The following is an 18494-nucleotide window of genomic DNA, read 5'->3' as shown; positions in this document are numbered from 1 at the left end:
TGGAGACTCTTGAAGTGAAAGGTCATCTATGCTTTTAAATCTCGGGAGTGACTTCTCAGAACAGTAACACACTTGCGCCAAAAACAGTAGCTGAGGGAACTTTTGATGTCTTAGCAGGATGTGATCAGCACTCTTATGGCCCTGGATTATCAAGATATATTACAACAAATACAGAAAATGACCTTTCAATTTGTAACATCTACATCCAAAGAGGAGCTGAATGATATCACATAAATTCATGTCTTTAGGTTCTTTTTCTTACTTTTGAATATATTTGCTATAATGGAAGGCTGATGGAATTAAGGAACAACTTGAAAGACAGTGCAGGGATCATTCATGTACCTTACACCATTGCCCCATCATTAACATCTTATATTGTTATGGTGCATATACTGCTATTAATGAATGATATTGATTATTTTAAGTTCAGTTTTCTTAGTTTTTACCAAATATCTTTTTTTTTATTCTGTTCCAGCACCCCATCCAAAATACCATGCCAAATTTAGTAGTCATGTTTCTTTAGGTTCTGGTTGACCATGATATATTCTTAGACTTTGCTTGGTTTTTAATGACTTTGAGGGTTTTGAGGTGTGTTTATTGTAGAAAATCCCTTCACTGGGGTTTGATTTGTCTCTCTTGATTGGACCAGAATTGTGCTTGTTTTGGTAGAATACCATAAGAGATAAAATGCCATTTATACAACACTTTATCAAGGGTACATACTATCAACATAACTAATCCCTACTGATGTTACCTGGTTCATCTGGATAGGCTAGTGTTTGGCAGGTGTCTCCACCATAAAGAAGTTTTTTGCCTCAGGCAAAAAAATGACCAACGAAGTCATTATAGGCATCAATACTGAAGGCAAGAGAAGATACTCTCTTAAGAGAGGAAGGTGAATCTTTCTAATATTTGGATTGAGAGGATAAATTGAAGCATATCCACACCAAGAACTATTTAAGATATTACTCAGCAATGGTGAAGAATCAACTAGTTTATTTATAGGCATAGCAACATGAATAAATCACACAATGCATTCAGTAAGTGGAGTATGTTCCCTGAATGTACATCTATTCATCCATCTATCTTTCTGTTCCCTACATTTTAAATTATGGAAAATTCAGAAAGTAGAACAATGTTTGCCTATGGATGGGAATACTGAAGGGAGGGAAGAAGCAAAGGGCACAGAGTTGTGATGAGACTGATGATGTTTACTGTCTTGACTGTGGTGGTGGGTGGATGTTTCTGCATGTATTTTACAACTTCTATTTGTGTGGTTTATTTTATCTCAATGAAACCATTTAAGCCTCCAATGTACATATACATATTTCAGAAAACTAAGACATCATTCTTTAAAATATTTTTCCATAAGTGGGAATTGGATGCAAGATGCCACCTGGAATCCCTGCATCCTATGCCAGATTGCCTGGGTTGGAGTTCTGGCTCTGCTTCTGATTCAGACTTCCAGTTATGTGCATCCTGGGAGGCAGCAATTGGTGGTGCAAGTAGTTGGGTCCCTGCCACATGGGAGATCTCGATTGAGTTCTGAGCTTCTGGCTTCTTTGCCTTTAATTAAGCTTGAGTAATGAAGGATAACTAATTGTTAGGAGTAGTATCTTGCTGAGCACCACATGGAGTTTCATCTAGAGCAGCCTGCAGGTGGTAGGCTTTGCTTCATCCTCACTCTAGATAATTAATATTATTAGGAGTTTTTTTATTAAAGAACATGATTTTATCTAGAGTCTTTGGGTAAAAGAATTTACTTAGTGTTGTGACCAAGAGCGTAAATTCTCACTCTATTTAGAAAGTGGATCTATCAGTAAAATACCATTAAAAACCTTTCCCATTTTTTAATATTTTACACATTTTATAATAATGATTTCATTTTTAAATAAAAATTATTCAAGGTTGTAACTATGGTAATAACTGACACCAAACACTTTTTGTTTTTTAATTTATTTAATAAATATAAATTTTGAAAGTACAATTTTTGAATTATAGCGGCTTTTCCACGCATAACCTCCCTCCCACCCTCAACCATCCCATCTCCCACTCCCTATCCCATCCCATTCTTCATCAAGATTCATTTTCAATTATCTTTATATACAGAAGATCAACTTAGTATATACTAAGTAAAAATTTCGACAGTTTGTACCACACAGACACACAAAGTATAAGGTACTGTTTGAGTAGTAGTTTTACTGTTAATTCACATAGTGTAACACATTAAGGACAGAGGTCCTACATGTGGAGCAAGTGCACAGTGACTCCCTTTGTTGATTTAACAATTGACACTCTTATTTATGATGTCAGTGATCACCCGAGGCTCTTGTCATGAGCTGCCAAGGCTATGGAAGCCTCTTGAGTTCACAAACTCCAACCTTATTTAGACAAGGCCTTACACCTCACACAAAAATCCACTCAATGTGGATTAAAGATCTAAACCTATGACCCAACACCATCAAATTATTAGAGAACATTGGAGAAACCCTGTAGGATATTGGCACAGGCAAAGATTTCTTGGAAAAGACCCCAGAGGCACAGGCACTCAAAGTCAAAATTAACATTTGGGATTATATGAAATTGAGAATTTTCTGTACTGCAAAAGAAACAGTCAGGAAAGTGAAGAGGCAACCGACAGAATGGGAAAAAATATTTGCAAATTATGCAACTGATAAAGGGTTAATAGCCAGAATCTACAAAGAGATCAAGAAACTCCACAACAACAAAACAAACAACCCACTTAAGAGTTGGGAAAAGGACCTAAATAGACATTTTTCAAAAGAGGAAATCCAAATGGCCAACAGACACATGAAAAAATTTTCAGGATCACTAGCAATCAGGGAAATGCAAATCAAAACCACAATGAAGTTTCACCTCACCCCGGTTAGAATGGCTCACATTCAGAAATCAACTAACAGCACCAAACAATTTAAAAAATACTGAAGACCAGTGTGAGTTAGTTATCTATATAAGATGAGCTATCCCAACATTATTTATATTCACAAAGTCCCTACTTTAGATTAGAATGTAGTATGATATTATCTGATACCTTCATATCTTTGACAGTATTTTTACATGAATATCCCTAGTGGAAGTGAAATAAAAATACATAGCCCATCAGCCATTTTGTGTTAAGGAGCTCTAGTTTTTTTTTTTTTTTTTAATAAGCATTGAATTTTATAATAGTCTATTTACATAAAAGGTGAAAAGATGGTTTGGAGAATTCTCATATTCCTGCACTTCATTTTTCTCAATGTTAACATCCTGAGTCCTGTGGCACAATTGTTACAACTAATGAACTAATTAGATCTATTAGTACTAATTCACTCCATACTTGACTTGGATAATTCTTAGTTTTTCTCCAATGTCCTTTTTTCTGCCACAGATAGCATCTGGAATATGACATCAGATTTCTTTATCTACTTGTAGCCTGTTCTTCTGAGGGACAATGCTCCCCCTAAAGTGCAAATGGTTGTTCAGTGGAGCTGTCCATACTCGATTATTTACAATTTCATATGATAGTCCCCAAACTTTAGATTCCACTGAAAGGTGAATCTATCCCTGATGCTAAACATGCTGATCCCTCCCATCTTTCAGTTTCCTTGCACCTCATGTGGCAATGCTGTCTGTGGCTAGGCTTATGAGTCTCCTGAGACCACGCCCGGGTATGGTCAGGGACAACCTGCAAACTGAACATGTTGTCCTGACCATGTTCGTTTGTGGTGCTAAGGAGCTCTGCAGGGAGATTGCCACCTGCTTTGACAGGACTCCTGAGCTTTTTGAGGCCATGCCCGCTGGAAGGTAAGTTAGTGTCCGCAAATAGAGCAGTAGGCTTTGGAGTGTGCTGATAGTCAAAACTACTTGCAATACAGTCTATTCTAAAACATCACATCTGAACTTCCCCCTGTAATACCTGGTTATCTTATCATCTCAGTATAATAACTGAAGTTGACTCATAAGATTCTTTAAAACCGGTCCAGCCTAATGTCTTTATTTAATAGAAAACTTTTATTTAATAAATATAAATTTCAAAGGTATGACTTTTGGATTACAGCATTTCTTCCCTCCATAACCACCCTCCCACTGCAAAAAATCCCATCTCCTACTCCCTATCCCATCCCATTCTTCATTAAGATTCAGTGTTTAATTCTTTATATACAGTAGATCAACTCCATACTAAGTAAAGACTTTAACAGTTTGCACCCACACAGACACAAAGTATAAAGTACTGTTTGAGTAGTAGTTTTACCTTTAATTCGCATAGTACAACACATTAAGGACAGAGGTCCTACATGTGGACAAGTGCACAGTGACTCCTGTTGTTGATTTAACAACTGACACTCTTATTTCTGACGTCAATAATCACCCGAGGCTCTTGTCATGAGCTGCCAAGGCTATTAAAGCCTGCTGAGTTCACAAACTCCGACCTTATTTAGACAAGGCTATAATCAAAGTGGAAGTTCTCTCCTCCCTTCAGGAAGGGTATCTCCTTCTTTGATTGCCGCCCCCCCCCCTTTCCACTGGGATCTCTCTCACAGAGATCTTTCATTTAGGTCATTTTTTGCCACAGTGTCTTGGCTTTCCTTGCCTGAGAAACTCTCATGGGCTTCTTAGCCAGATCCAAATGCCTTAAGTGCCAGCCTAAAGTCTTAAAAAGTCATGCATTTGAAATATTTTGCTATATCGAGTTAAAGATAATTTTTCTCCATCAAGGTTTACATTACCTTGATCTGTATTTTTGAACATCACAACAAATCACTTTGCCTTTTCACCATGGATCCCTTTAAATCTGCAATGGAGATTCCTAATGAAATTCTTTTTTGAATTCTAATTCTTGTTGTAACTGGCCCATTCTGTCGAGGTTTCCAGACCCGTTCCAGTATCCTGGCCACTCTCTCTTTAGATACTGACATGGTTGATGCCCTCTCGTATGGCATAGTGGCTCTTTGGTTCATCCCAATTACACCCCCTTAGCTTTTGTTCTTACGAGAACCTTCATTTCTTCCTAGCCCAGATGGCTCATACCGCAGTCTGTTTGCAATCTCACTGGGCTTACTAAGTATTCAAGTTTAGAGCTCAGATTGCACAACAAGTAGTGTCACAGCCTCTTTTAGAAGTGGGTCACTGACACTCTCATATAGGGTTCTTAGAAACCGGAGTTCCCAGTTCACAAGAGTGAATGCTGCATCTAGCAAATTTAATGAATGTGGAAAAAGAAAGCAGAGAAATCATAGTTGGACATCAATGAAGAACTAATACAAAAGCTAAAAACTGTTCTGAGTTTGTTAGAGCAAACTGTCGGTCCCTGCCACTTGTGCTTGGTGGATGCTCAACGGCAGGTAGGGGAGCAGGAGCTTCATGGCAGACAAAAGGGATGTCCCAGGTAAGCCCTGAGTGGGCATGGAGGCTGATGGCCTGTAGAAGCTGCAGGTGGGCTAACTACGAGCAGCGCCTCCTGTGGGACTGGTTAGGAGAGTGCATCTGGCTCTCTTTGTTTGGCCCCACAATGGAAATACAGATATTCAGGAAACTGTCATTTATTAACCAATTCCTGGATATTTTGGGCCCATTTTTGTGAAGCCATGGTTTGGCTTCTGGGTCATTGCTAGAGTGGTCTGACTGCCTACAAGCAAGCTGGTCACCATAGGTAAGGGCTACATCTCCCAGGCTAGGTGCTCTGGATCATAGCCAGATTTCTACTTTTACAGAGGGCCTGGCCATTCTTCATTTGCTTTAAAAAGTTGATTTTTATAAATGCACCGAGTTCCCCTTCTGAAAATTATGCTCAGAGCAGCAGGACATGGGGACCTCTCTGGCTCTCCAGTGTCCTTCTGTGCTGGGGAGAGCCACCAACACCACTGAGTCTGTGCTTCTTGAAGGCTTGCCCATGCTGTAGCACTTACATCAAAGATGTGGTTATGGGGCCGGCACAGAGGTGTGGTGGGTGAAGTCGCTGCCTACGGTGCTGGCATCCCATATGGGCACTGGTTCCTATTCTGCTCTCTGCTATGGCTTGGGATAGCAGTTGAAGATAGCCCAGGTACTTGGGCCCCTGCACCCATGTGGGAGACCAGGAGGAGGCTCCTGGATCCTGTCTTTGGAACAGCCCAGCTCTGGCCTTTGTGGCCACTGAGGAGTGAATTGGTGGGAAGACCTCTCTGTGTGTGTCTGCCTCTGTAACTTTGCCTTTCAAATAAATAGATGTCTTTAAAAAGAAAGATGTGGTTACATCTTAGATTGCAGTGGGTTTTTTAAATTAGATGAAGTGGTGTGTTTGGTGATTTACAGATAAGTCGTGAGACATCAAATTTAAATGCAGATCTGTTCTGGGAAATATGCAGTGAATTGGAGGGGAAAAATGATGTAGTCAATTAAAAAAAAAAAAGTCTCACGATGTGGATGTTCTGGTACTTCTGCCAGAGCACACATTTATCTCTTGTGGGATAAGAGAAATTAACAACAACAACAAAAAAAACATAGACCCCACTCCTTCAAAGGCCATGAGCATTCAGGGCTTACCCTGGAGGGGGTGTCAACATCACACAGGCTTAAGAAAGCCAAAGAGAAGATGCAGAAAATGGAGTTTCAGTAAACACTCCAAGATAGTAAATATTTATTTAAAATTACATGTCTGTGTCTGCAATGAGAAATGGCTTGGGGGCCCCCTTCTTTTCCAGATGGCTATATATGGGATACACAAGTCATAGAAATTATTTATTTATGTTTCCTGCAATTGAATTGGAACTCCTCAGAGGCAGAAACCTACTGTATGTGTTTGATTTTAACTATCACCTACCCTTGCATGTGGATCCCCTAATCCTTTCACCAAAGCAAAATATATATATATATATATATATATATAAAACTATTTATTGACTACTATTCAACAGTATTTACAATAAAGTAAACAACATACAGTTAGATAACATTCTGATCACTACAGAGTTATTGCTCTTCCTGGCATCTACTGAAACAGTAACCCAAATACCACAAAGATGGAGTCTACATGTAAGGGACGAGGTGAGACGAAAAGAACATGAAGTCAACAATTTAGATTACAATAGCTTTTTACCCTCTTTGCCAGCAGGCTCTCAACTTCTCATGTCTCTAACCATCTGAGCAAGTTTTCATGAGCCAAGGCTTAGACATTCCATGAGTCGTGTCTTTTACTCAATACAGCACACGGATTTTTGACTTCAGTAGACTCGCCAGAATGGGGCTGGCACTGTGGCTCAGTGGGTTAATGCCCTGGCCTGAAGCACTGGAATCCCATATGGGCACAGGTTCAAGTCCTGCTTGCTCCACTTCCCATCCAGCTCTCTGCTATGGCCTGGGAAAGCAGTAGAAGATGGCCCAAGTCCTTGGGCCCCTGCACCCACATGGGAGACCCGGAAGAAGCTCCCGACTCCTGCCTTCAGATCGGCCATTGTGGCCAACTGAGTGAACCATTGGATGGAAGACCTCTCTCTCTCTAACTCTGACTTTCAAATACATAAATAAATCTTTATAAACAAAGACTCACCAGAAGAGATTCTCAAATGTCCACTTACCTTGCTAAGCTTATTTCAGCATGCCAGGACATCTACTTTTCTCACCAGGGTGTGGAGATTGTTAGTACAATAAGGTTCTTGACTATATAATAAGCCATTGCATTTATGACTATAGATTTAGATATGAATGCTGATATGCCTTATTTTAAATTATCTAAATTAACCTGTCCAAATGACTTATAATCATTATTTAATTGGAAAGTTTATGGCTTCAGGAAAATTTTCAGTTTAACTTGAAGGGCCTAATTTCTTTTTTTTAAACTTTTATTTAATAAATTTAAATTTCCAAAGTACAACTTTTGAATTATAGCTTCCTTTTCCCCCATAACCTCCCACCCACCCACAACCATCCCACCTCCCACTCCCTCTCCCATTCCATTCACATCAAGACTCATTTTCAATTATCTTTAAGCACAGAAGAAGATCAATTTAGTATATACTAAGTAAAGATTTAAACAGTTTGCACCCGCACAGAAACACAAAGTATAAAGTACTATTTAAGTACTAGTTATGCCATTAATCCACATAGTACAACACATTAAGGACAGAGATCCTACATGGGGAATAAGTGCACAGTGACTCTTGTTGATTTAATAATTGACACTCTTGTTTATGATGTCAGTAATCACCCGAGGCTCTTGTCATGAGCTGCCAAGGCTATGGAAGCCTCTTGAGTTTTCCAACTCTGATCATATTTCAACAAGGTCATAGTCAAAGTGGAAGTTCTCTCCTCCCTTCAGAGAAAGGTACCTCCTTCTTTGATGGCCCATTCTTTCCACTGGGATCTCACTCACAGAGAGCTTTCATTTAGGTTTGTGGTGTTTTTTTGTTTTTTTTTTTTTTTTTTTTGTTTTTTTTTTTTTTTTTTGGCCACAGTGTCTTGGCTTTCCATGCCTAAGAAACTCTCATGGGCTTTTTAGCCAGATCTGAATGCCTTAAGGGCTGATTCTTAGGCTAGAGTGCTGTTTAGGACATCTGCATTCTATGAGTCTGCTGTGTATCCTGCTTCCCTTGTTGGATCGTTCTCTCCTTTTTAATTATATCAGTTAGTATTAGCAGACACTAGTGTTGTTTATGTGATCGAAGGGCCTAATTTCTTAGGTTGCTCAAAAATGGTGACATCTCAGAAACATGAATCTTCCTATGGTTCTTCTTATGGTGAATGTTTAAAAACAAAGAAATGAAACCATTTATATATGTATTTTATGTAAACAATTAAAACAACAACCCAGAATGGTCCTTAGGCATATAAAAATCAAGTTCTGGTTGAATATTGACTGGAAATTTTTCCCAATATTCATCAAAGCTGTCTAATGACTACAGACAGCTTTTGTTAGAAGTAGCCAATGCTATTGGTGTAAAAGAAACAAAAATAATTCCACAACTCCCCTGATATTTGAAACCAATGTATCAAATTTGATTTTCATTAGAACATAGGAACATAGTTGTTTATTTACGCTAGTAAATAAAAGACCAAGATCCCGATTTTATATGTACAACAATTACTGACCTTCGTCTTCTAGAGAGCAATGCCATGTTAGGCTCTCGTCACAAAAAGCAATTGCAATCCGAGGACATCTCATATTTGCCCATTTTTCCAGCACTACCTCAGCCTCATCTGAATCTTTCCATTTCAGAGAAACATCAATCCTCCACTGCTGTCGTGGAACCAATTATTTGTTCAGGATCAAGACCTCTGGCAAAGCCTCTTTGTTTGTCTGTAGGATCTCTTTCCTTCTTTATTTGCTATCAACAGATTCAACTGTGAGACAAAAATTTTCTTTTTTTGTACCATCTTTTCCTTTACCAGCTTTTTGAGAATTAAGAAATGTTTCAATGAACTCTGGACAGTTTAATTTTCTTCAGGTTCCCAAGTGTTGTCAGCATCTTCAGGAAATTCTCCATCTCCCACTTCAGGAAATATTTTACCTTCCCACTCACTACGCCTCGGTCCAGTATTTTCTAAAACACAGCTTTTTCAGTCTTTGCCTCTTCGACCTTTTTACACTTGCCATCCCATTTTTTTTTGTTGCCATTTTTTGCAAAATAGTTTTATTCGAAGCCATTTTTTATTGCAGACTTGAAGAGGTATTCACCTCTGCCGGCTGCTCTGGGTCACAGGTATGCAGTGGTCTCTGGCCCTGTGTGCCTCCCAAAGGGGGGATTTCTGTTTCATGAAAGGTGCTAGTAGGTGTTTGTTAACTAAGTGGGTGGATGTAGTAACGATGGATTGCCTTTCCCTGTTTACTCAAAGTGTTAAATAAAACATTTATATCCACTATCTATTTCATCCTTGACATGTTTGGAAGAAATTTCACACTTAAGCTTCAGATATCCTTTTAATATTAAATGCAAGGATGATATTTATTGAAATACAACATCTAAAGTGAAACACTAGCATGCATTTCTCACTTGGGCTTGCAGGGCAATTCTAGGTAAAAGCAGTTTTTCAGTGAGGGTCTAAATAAGACAAACATGACTCTTTTGTGTGTTTCCAAACAAAGAAAAAGTAGAAAAAGTGAACAGCACTGTTGAATGTATCCAACAAAAGTTTGGAGTCCAAACTGGAGTTGATGAGGCCACCTAGAGATGAACCATAGCAGGCAGCTGCTGCCACCCTAGGATATAGCGTCAGTTTAGGAAACAGTCACCAAACCCAGCGTACTGGGTCCCCCAGTGGTAAGGACAAGCATGAAATTCCACTGCAAGACAGAGGGGGATCCGGCCTCTGCTGACTCCTCCAAAGAAAGGAGGAAGGAGAAAAACGCATGGCTGCTCCCTTCCCTCAGCCTCCCACTTCCTGCTGGCTTTCTGCTACATTGATCCTGCCAGAACAAAACTGTCTGGGGAGGATGGGAAATGCAGTCCACAGTAATCAGGTCTGTGATGGAGACAGGGCAGAGAAGGGTGAAGATTTGGATGAGGAGCAACAGGTCCATGAGCAGCCCAGGCTGAGGGAGCAGAAGTTGATGGTGAGTCTCCCTGCGTCTGATGTGACTTGGGCAGTTTACTGAGAACAGCTGCAACTCAGATAAAGGAAACCCTGGCCAGCGGAACCTTCCTGACCACATGGCACACAAGATTGATCGATTTCAATCTTGATTCCAACAACTGTGGAACTATCTCCCACATCTTTCCACACATGGAACGTAGCTTTGCTGTCAATAAACTACCTCTATGCATTTGATTGCCTTTTGTGTACATTAAAGTGGTCCTTACATCACTGCCCTGATATCATCCTAGGTCCAATGAATAATTTTCCTACTTTATTCCTGTTATCTAGGGCAGTTGCTAAATTTGGTAGAAGACTTTACTGAGAGCTGGGAGGGCTGACTGTGCATCTTGCATGAGGTGAATTTGCAATGACCTGATCTGTTTCAGCTACCTGACCCTGACTATATCTCACTAAGTCCTCTCTACCAATTTATAGCTCAGGTCCTTATTTTACCTGATGTTCTTTCTTTTTTTTCCTAATGCTGTGTCAATGCCTCACTCCTCCTGGATAGAACCCAGATGCTCTGTTTATGTTGAACCTTCACTTACTCCAGCTTCCATTGATGAACTAAGCTCCACACTCACCCGAAAATGTTTCACAGGTCAACAAGGATTTCCTACCCCCACTATAGGACCTGGTGGAAAACTGTAAAGTTTTTCAGTAGTTATCAAATAACAATAGTAAAACATATTAGTTCCATAAAAGATTTGGTAATGTAGAGAGTATTTATGGGCAGACAATGAGATTAGGTTTGAAAAGTTTTAATTTCAATTGCCTTAGGATATTTTGATGAAATATTCTGTATGAGTTTAGAAATAAGGACCTAAATCTCAGGAAGAAATCAAAGTTTTGAAAGATACTTAGACACTATCAGTGGTAACTAAAGACATGGCAGCGGGTACTATTGTCTGAAAACAAGAAGGAGAGAGAGAAACTGGGGCTCATGCCAGACTCAGCATGAGTAACAGCACATAATGGAAGACAGTGGAGGAGGAAGGGCAGGTGCAAAAGACTGAGAGATAAGCTATGAGGTGAAATCAGTACAGGATGTCAGGGAGGGAGGGAAATGTCCAAATCAAAGAAAGCCTACAAGACATATCAGAAAATATCTCTTAAATGAAAAAATCCCATTGGCAAATGATGGGCCACTGTTGGCCATGGCCTATGCAATTTCAAGAATTGATTTCCAGGCAGTAAAAGATGTATAACTTGGTCAATAAATGGGAAGAAAGTAGAAACAGTGGCCCTTTGTACAAGTGTGATGACAGCTTATATGAGTTTGGAAATAAAGGGAAGCATCGAGAAGATTCAACTGCACGAGAGGGAGAAATGATGAGAAAATTTAGAACAAATGTCTTTAGGCTTGATAACAAGCTAAGCCTGTTTTATTCTCAAGGAAGAAGCAACCAACCATTGTGTTGATGGCACAAAGTAAAAACAGTCGAAGGCACAAGCAGAGAGATTGGCTTTCATCGGCCTGGGAGACACTCTCATTGTCCAGGGTCGAACAATATTGAGAGATGGCTTGGACACAAGGTTTGTAACACTCCCCCTAGTTATCCACCACCCATTTCTACAGGAGCTGGAGGAGGCATGCATGAGAGACAAGAAGAACAAATCAATATTTAATTATTTTATCCTTTGAGGCAGGATTCTAATGGGGGATGGGGAATACGGCACCTGATCAGCCATTCTGGATGGCTGATACTTGTAAAAACTTATTTTTGACCTGGACAGGATGATCAGATCACCTGAAATGAAAGCCACTTGGTTCAGTGTCTTTCATCTGTGTCTAGTGTCTTATATTTGCCCTCTTGTTACTCAATAGTTTTCTCATTTGAATGAGGAAAAGAATGGGGAAAATGCCATGTGGGAATGAAATACATTCTTCCTGAAGCCTTCTATAACTGAGTAAGCACTGACTTATTTCCTCACTTGTTCTAGATCCTTCTGTGTCCTTCTGGAGTTGTTCATTGTTAATTCTGAGCACAGGAAGCTGGAGGTTGCTGAGAACTTATGATTTGAAAGTCAAAAAGCAGTCAGAGGGGACCAGGCCAAAAAGCAATAAGCAAAGGAAGAAAGTGCAAAAGCAGGGTCTGAAAGAAGAGAAATCAAAGAGGAAGAAATCCCAAGAGAAAAAGCTCCTCAAAGTAACTCGCCAGGCAGAGTCTACTGCTTTCAGTCATTATAATGGGAATTCTACCGCTCACACGACAGTGTTTGAATGGTGGATCTGACCTTGATTATAATCCCAGCCATTGTAGATAAAGAACTGAGAGCAGTGCCACTAGTTACACCAGGGGTAGGGTCCTGCAAAGGATTATAATAGCTGACTGGTGGAATGGGAAAGGCAATAATGGGGGCAGTGGAAATATTGAATAGGGGTAAAAAAGAGTCACTGAAGTAAACTTACATACTTGCCTCCCATTCATTCACTTATTGCGGAGAGAACTGGGGATAGATCTGTTGTAGACTCACTGGGCTGCACAGTGAGAAGATTCGTGAAATGCCACCTTCGGTGTTCTCAAGGGGCACCTGGTCTAGGGGGACAGGAAACTCTAAATGATGATAATAGGGCAACCGGTGAGCTTGTAGGGTGATGCCTTGGGTTTTTCAGCCTGGGAGGTGCTTATTCCAGGCTGAAAGATCAAGGAAAGGTTTCCTAGTCTCTCTAATCTGAGGGTAGACAAAACAAAACAAAAACTAATGCAAATGAACCCAGCCAGAAGAGGAGAATGAGGTGTAAACAAGAATGCTGACACCCATGGGAGGACCCAGTAGACAACTGGTCCAGACAGAACACAAGGGACCCAGGATTCCAGGAGGTGACTGCATCTGACATAGGTGCAGAACAAAGCAGGGCTTAGAATTTGTCAAGAAATAAACGGAAATTGTTGCAATGATTTGCAGTTTTATAAGAAATGCTGGCAATTTGCTTGGGTAGAGATGGGAGGGGACCAGTGACCAGGACTGTTTGGGAGGACAGGTGGGAGGGGTGTGCTCCACAGCTGTGTCGGCACAGGTGGAGAAAGGTAAGTACATGTGGCACATTAAGCAGGTAGAGTGGCAACAGGCCTCTTTCTGGAAGCCCTGGCTACCACCTACTGTCACTTGCCTGCACTCCGCTGAAGCCACAGGACTACCCAGGGCCAGGATTCTAAGACATCTGTCGGAATAAGCTCGAATAGATGCCTGTATGACAGTGTGGTGGTGACTGTGGCCAGTCCAATGTTAATACATGAATATCTACCAATTAAACACCAGTGACTAAATACGCATTTGGTTCACAGGGGCAATTTCTACATTAGCTTTCAATCATTAGGCATCTACTAGATTTTTTACATTATTTGAACTCCTGTTTTTTCATATATATATTTCACTGTCTTCCCATTGTGTGTGAGAGAGCTAGAGAGTGAGCGAGCAAGGAGAATGAACACAACTTGTGGGAAGCAGGCACGTTTCCTGTTTGGCAGCTGTCAGTCATGGCCCTGGAGTTCAGCCCCCATGTGTAAGGGAGAAAGGTCTTGGGTCACGCTGAATCTGACATGAGAGAAGGGTCCTATAAGTATGACTCAGGGCCTCTATGCAAGACATAGAGGGGTTCTGGGAAGGCTGAGAGCTGGACCATGGCTTTGGCCCTAGCCCTAACACTAGCCCTAGCCCTAACCCTACCCTAACCTTCACCCTAACCCTAACACCCTAACCCTCTCTGGGGGCACCTGCCTGCCTGCACATGGCTGCCCTGCAGGTCTTGCTCTTGGCCAGGCGAGAGGAGGAGGATCTGCAGATTCACTGCTCCCTGAGCGCCCTTTCTTCTCTCCCAGCAGCCTTTGTCAGGAATGGGGGTGACGCCCTGATGGGGCGTCTGCTCATCTCTACACTGATGCTGAGCCCATGCAGGGCAGTGGACTATACTGGGGGCCCTGACACCCACTGCCTTAGTCTCCCTGGCAACCCACTGCCTGCACATGAGGTGGCACAGTCTGTGCCATCACCACAGTCTGGTTCACATTCCCTCATTCCTATAAGTGAGGCTGGTACCAAAGTGAGGCTGGCTCCACCTTCACTCCACCCAAGCCAGGTGGCTATGTTGGTTTGTCTCCAAAGCCAAGGGCAACTTCATCCATGGGTGGATTTTTCTCTCCATTTTGCCTGAACCCTTCAAATCCCTTTCAAAACATTACAGGCTATTTGCAGAACAATTTTACAATTGATATTGGAAACACTGTGAAATCAAACATCAATGTACAACGTTTGCTCAGGGCAGGTTTTCTTGTATTTAATATTTCCTTTCTGTCGCTTTCTTTTGATCATTTCTTTTCGTGTACCTTTATCACCATAATTTTCTTCTTGCAAAATCTTTGCCTTCAAGTAGCAATACAGAAGAAATTGAATCCAATTTATTTTACTCTGAATTTATCTTTCACTAGAAACTTTCTGTAGTAAATAAGTTAAAATATGTGTTTTATTTTGATCAGAAATTGCAAGGTGTTGTGAGAAAAAGAATTTCATTTTCTTAAAAGAGGAAAAGAAGGCAGCCAGTGCTGGTAATATTGTGACTGCTTCTCAGGGCTGTTTCAGAAACTAGGACAGACAAGTTAACTACGACAAATTATAAGGGCAATGGAAATCCCCCAGCGTTTTTGTGCATTTTCAAAATTACCCTATGAAACGCAGGTGTGTGGAGCCTTCACCTTCCTCAGTCACTGAGTGGGAATCGAGATGTCTGAAGCACCACAGATTAGTGACTGGCCTGGGTTTTGAACTATATATGGCCTTGGAACCGTATGGGAAAATGTCTCTAAGAAAGTAACCTGTAGGTAGGCAGGCAGGGCTGTGCAGAAAAATAATCATAATAAATAAAGAAGGCAGGAGGTGAAAGGGAGCTTTAGAGTATAGGCTGTAGGAAGGCTTCATGGGTGTACACCTATCACCAAACTCACCAAATTGTAAACACTTACTATGTACACCTGTTGCATGTCAGCCATAGATCCATAAATAATGAAAATATTACCCTGGTTTGCTATATGAAAAAATATGAATACAAAAACTTTATGGGCTTAAAAAATAAAGCAGATCTCTACAAGGAAGGTAAAAACTATTATTGTTTTAGCTTCTTTTAATTTAAAATAATAAAAAGTATAATTTGAGTTGAGATATAAGCACTGCATTGTAAGAGTCCTATGGCGGTCTCCTGTTTTATAGAGGGAAATGTGCTGAAGACAGCGAGATCTGCCTCATGTCTATCAAACACTTACTTGTCTCTCCAGCAAAACTACCTTGAACAGTTTTGCTGATGATTTGAATAATGAATGCCAGCCATAAAAATGAATGACAACAAGAATAACAGCAAGCAAACATCAAAGAGCAAGAAAAAGTAGAAAGTAATGAATCATCAGAAGTTGATTCAATATAGATAAAAAATTCAGTGAGCATTATTTCCTATCTTTAGCATGCACACACTTGTATATACATATATGCAATTTATCAGTGTATAGTTTTAGCAAAACACAAATATATAAGACATACACATATGGGGAGTAAAGAACCTAACTAAATAGAATCAAATGAAAACTATGTACCTACCAATGTCTTTAAATGCTATCATTTGATATTAACTAACTCCAACTAACTTAATCACAAAGTCTAATATTCATCCCAAATCGCACATGCTTATGTTTGAATAATTGTTAAATCTTCTGTTGTACTTAAAAACAAGTAGCAGAGTTAGGAAGAATAATGACTCCTCAAAGATATCAATGCCCAAGTCCCTGAGACCTGGAAATTGCTTCCACCGCATGAGAGAGATTTACCAGACGTAATTAAATGTGTGGACCCAAAGAGGTGATTTATTCTGCATTCTCCAGGTGACCATCCCAGTCAGATCACAGCAGCCCTTCAGCGCCGAGAGCTCTCTCCAGCTGAGATGGAGACATGCAGCACAGAACACAAGAGAGGTGGGAGAGAGGCTTCATTTTAGCACTGAAGACGAAGGAGAACAGCAGACAGGGAATCCAGGCGGTCCTAGAAGTGGATGCTCCACTGCTTCTAGTGAGGAAAACAGCCCTGCTGAAGCCTTGACTTCAGACTTAGAGGTCAAGAGCCGAGAAATCAAATAAATAAGCTGCCTGAATTTCTGTCCTCTAGAAATAAGAGAGGTGGTTTGAAGGTTCTCAAATTAAATACACTAAAACACTCATTACCCTAATTTGTTCATTACACATTGCATATATGCATTGAATCATGGCATTGAACCTCATATATATACATATATGTACATTTATATGTCAGTTAAATATTTTTATAAGAGAGATTAAAGAATTATGCCAGAACACATTTGTTGTTTTAAGGCTCAAAGTATGTGTAAATTATCATGGCAGCAAAAGTAAAATGAACGTCATACCTACACGTGTTTTATTCTTTTATTTCTTCCACAGCATTAGAAATATGTAAGCATTGTGGTTCACCTTACCCTAAGCAATCTTATATTCCTGGTTAAATATGTAGCACCAAGAAGGTATGCTTAGGAGTAGAATTTTCCTGAGTTAGTCATGGATGCAGTATTCTCCCACAAGCTTCCAAGTCACCTTCTTGTTTCAGAATACAGGGAGCCAACACCAAGTTGTCCTAAGCAATATGGAGTAAGTGCATTTAAATCTAAAATGGATGTGGTAGGGCGATATAAGAAGCACTCTTATTTTAGTTGTGTTTAAACACATCCTTCTTTAGCTGGGGATTTCATTTAAAATTCATAGATTAGCAAATTGGGTTGCTTGGTTTTCTGCAATGTGTCCTCTCCCAGTCTCCACATTGATCTGAATTAAATCTTTGCTGTTTTCCACCTTTTCCTGGGCCTGTTTTGGTAGTGTAACACAGAGCTATTTTTGTATTTTCCATACATTCTAAAAGCAAAATCTTTTCAACTATGTCAGGATGCACATTTAAAAATTCAGCTTGAGGTCTCCCTAAAAGCACTTCATTCCTCCAATTCTGTGAATCCTGAGTATCCCTTTCAGAATTCTGACTTGTATGTTTTTTTACCTCCAAACATAATAATTATTGATCATTTTCAGCACCAGCTCAGAGATTGCAACCTCATTTCTCATCAGTGAATACAAGGAGCAAAGCTGCCCAGACTAAAACCCTTGTCCTCAACTTCACTGACAGAATTGCACTTGTCCCTGGGTAGAAAGTATTGTCATCACACAGCAAGACAGGGACTGCCAACACCTGAATGTACTTGACCTCATAATAAAAGTTACTCTGCTGTTCTACGTAGAATCTTGAGTTTGTCATTTTCTCCCCTCTCAGTTCTCATCAGCACTTGCTAGCAATGGCGATTGTTAGGCTGCCTTTCTGTGGCTGAGAAGCCCACTGCATGCCCATGGGTGTTGGTGCCGCACGAAGAGGAAAGAGCTCTGACAAGTGACCTGGAAAGCTTTCCAGAGCTCTTCTTCATTTGTGGAACTGGCCTCATCCCTGCATTCTTCAACCATGAGGTTTGAAAAATTCTTCTGGGTCTCTATCTTAAGTTGGCAAGAAAAGTTCAAGGGGAAGAGCCCTGCTGCAAGTGATATCTTTCATGGAAATGAAAACATCTTGGTTATCTAAAGTGCTACAAATGACACCAAGAGGCATTTCACAATATTACTGGGGGCTTTTATCTTTGGCTCTGGATTTACTCTCAAAATCACAGAGATCACAAAAAATGAAAATCCACACAGAAGCAATTCACAAGCAACATTCTTCTGATAGGTTCGATGACATCAACACATACTGTACTACACATACGTTATATCTGAAATTCACGAAGGAAAGATAGATGTTATTTTCCTTTTCTCTAAAAGGCAATGCAGCCACCACCACATGATAGCACAGTACTAACACAGCCTGTCAGAGGGATGTGATTCTGCCCCTGCTCTGGGGATGCTGACTAACAGTGCAAT

The 18494-nt window shown here is 40.3% G+C and overlaps 1 pseudogene; it reads right to left on the bottom strand.

Annotated features, from left to right (window-relative positions):
- Positions 1–9055: 9055 nt before the first annotated feature.
- On the bottom strand, positions 9056–9619 carry LOC133774546 (chromobox protein homolog 3-like; annotated as a pseudogene).
- Between the last annotated feature and the right edge of the window lie 8875 nt (positions 9620–18494).

Source organism: Lepus europaeus, chromosome 15 (genome assembly GCF_033115175.1).
Source record: "Lepus europaeus isolate LE1 chromosome 15, mLepTim1.pri, whole genome shotgun sequence".
NCBI lineage: Eukaryota > Metazoa > Chordata > Mammalia > Lagomorpha > Leporidae > Lepus > Lepus europaeus.
This window is presented reverse-complemented; position numbering and strand designations above follow the sequence as displayed.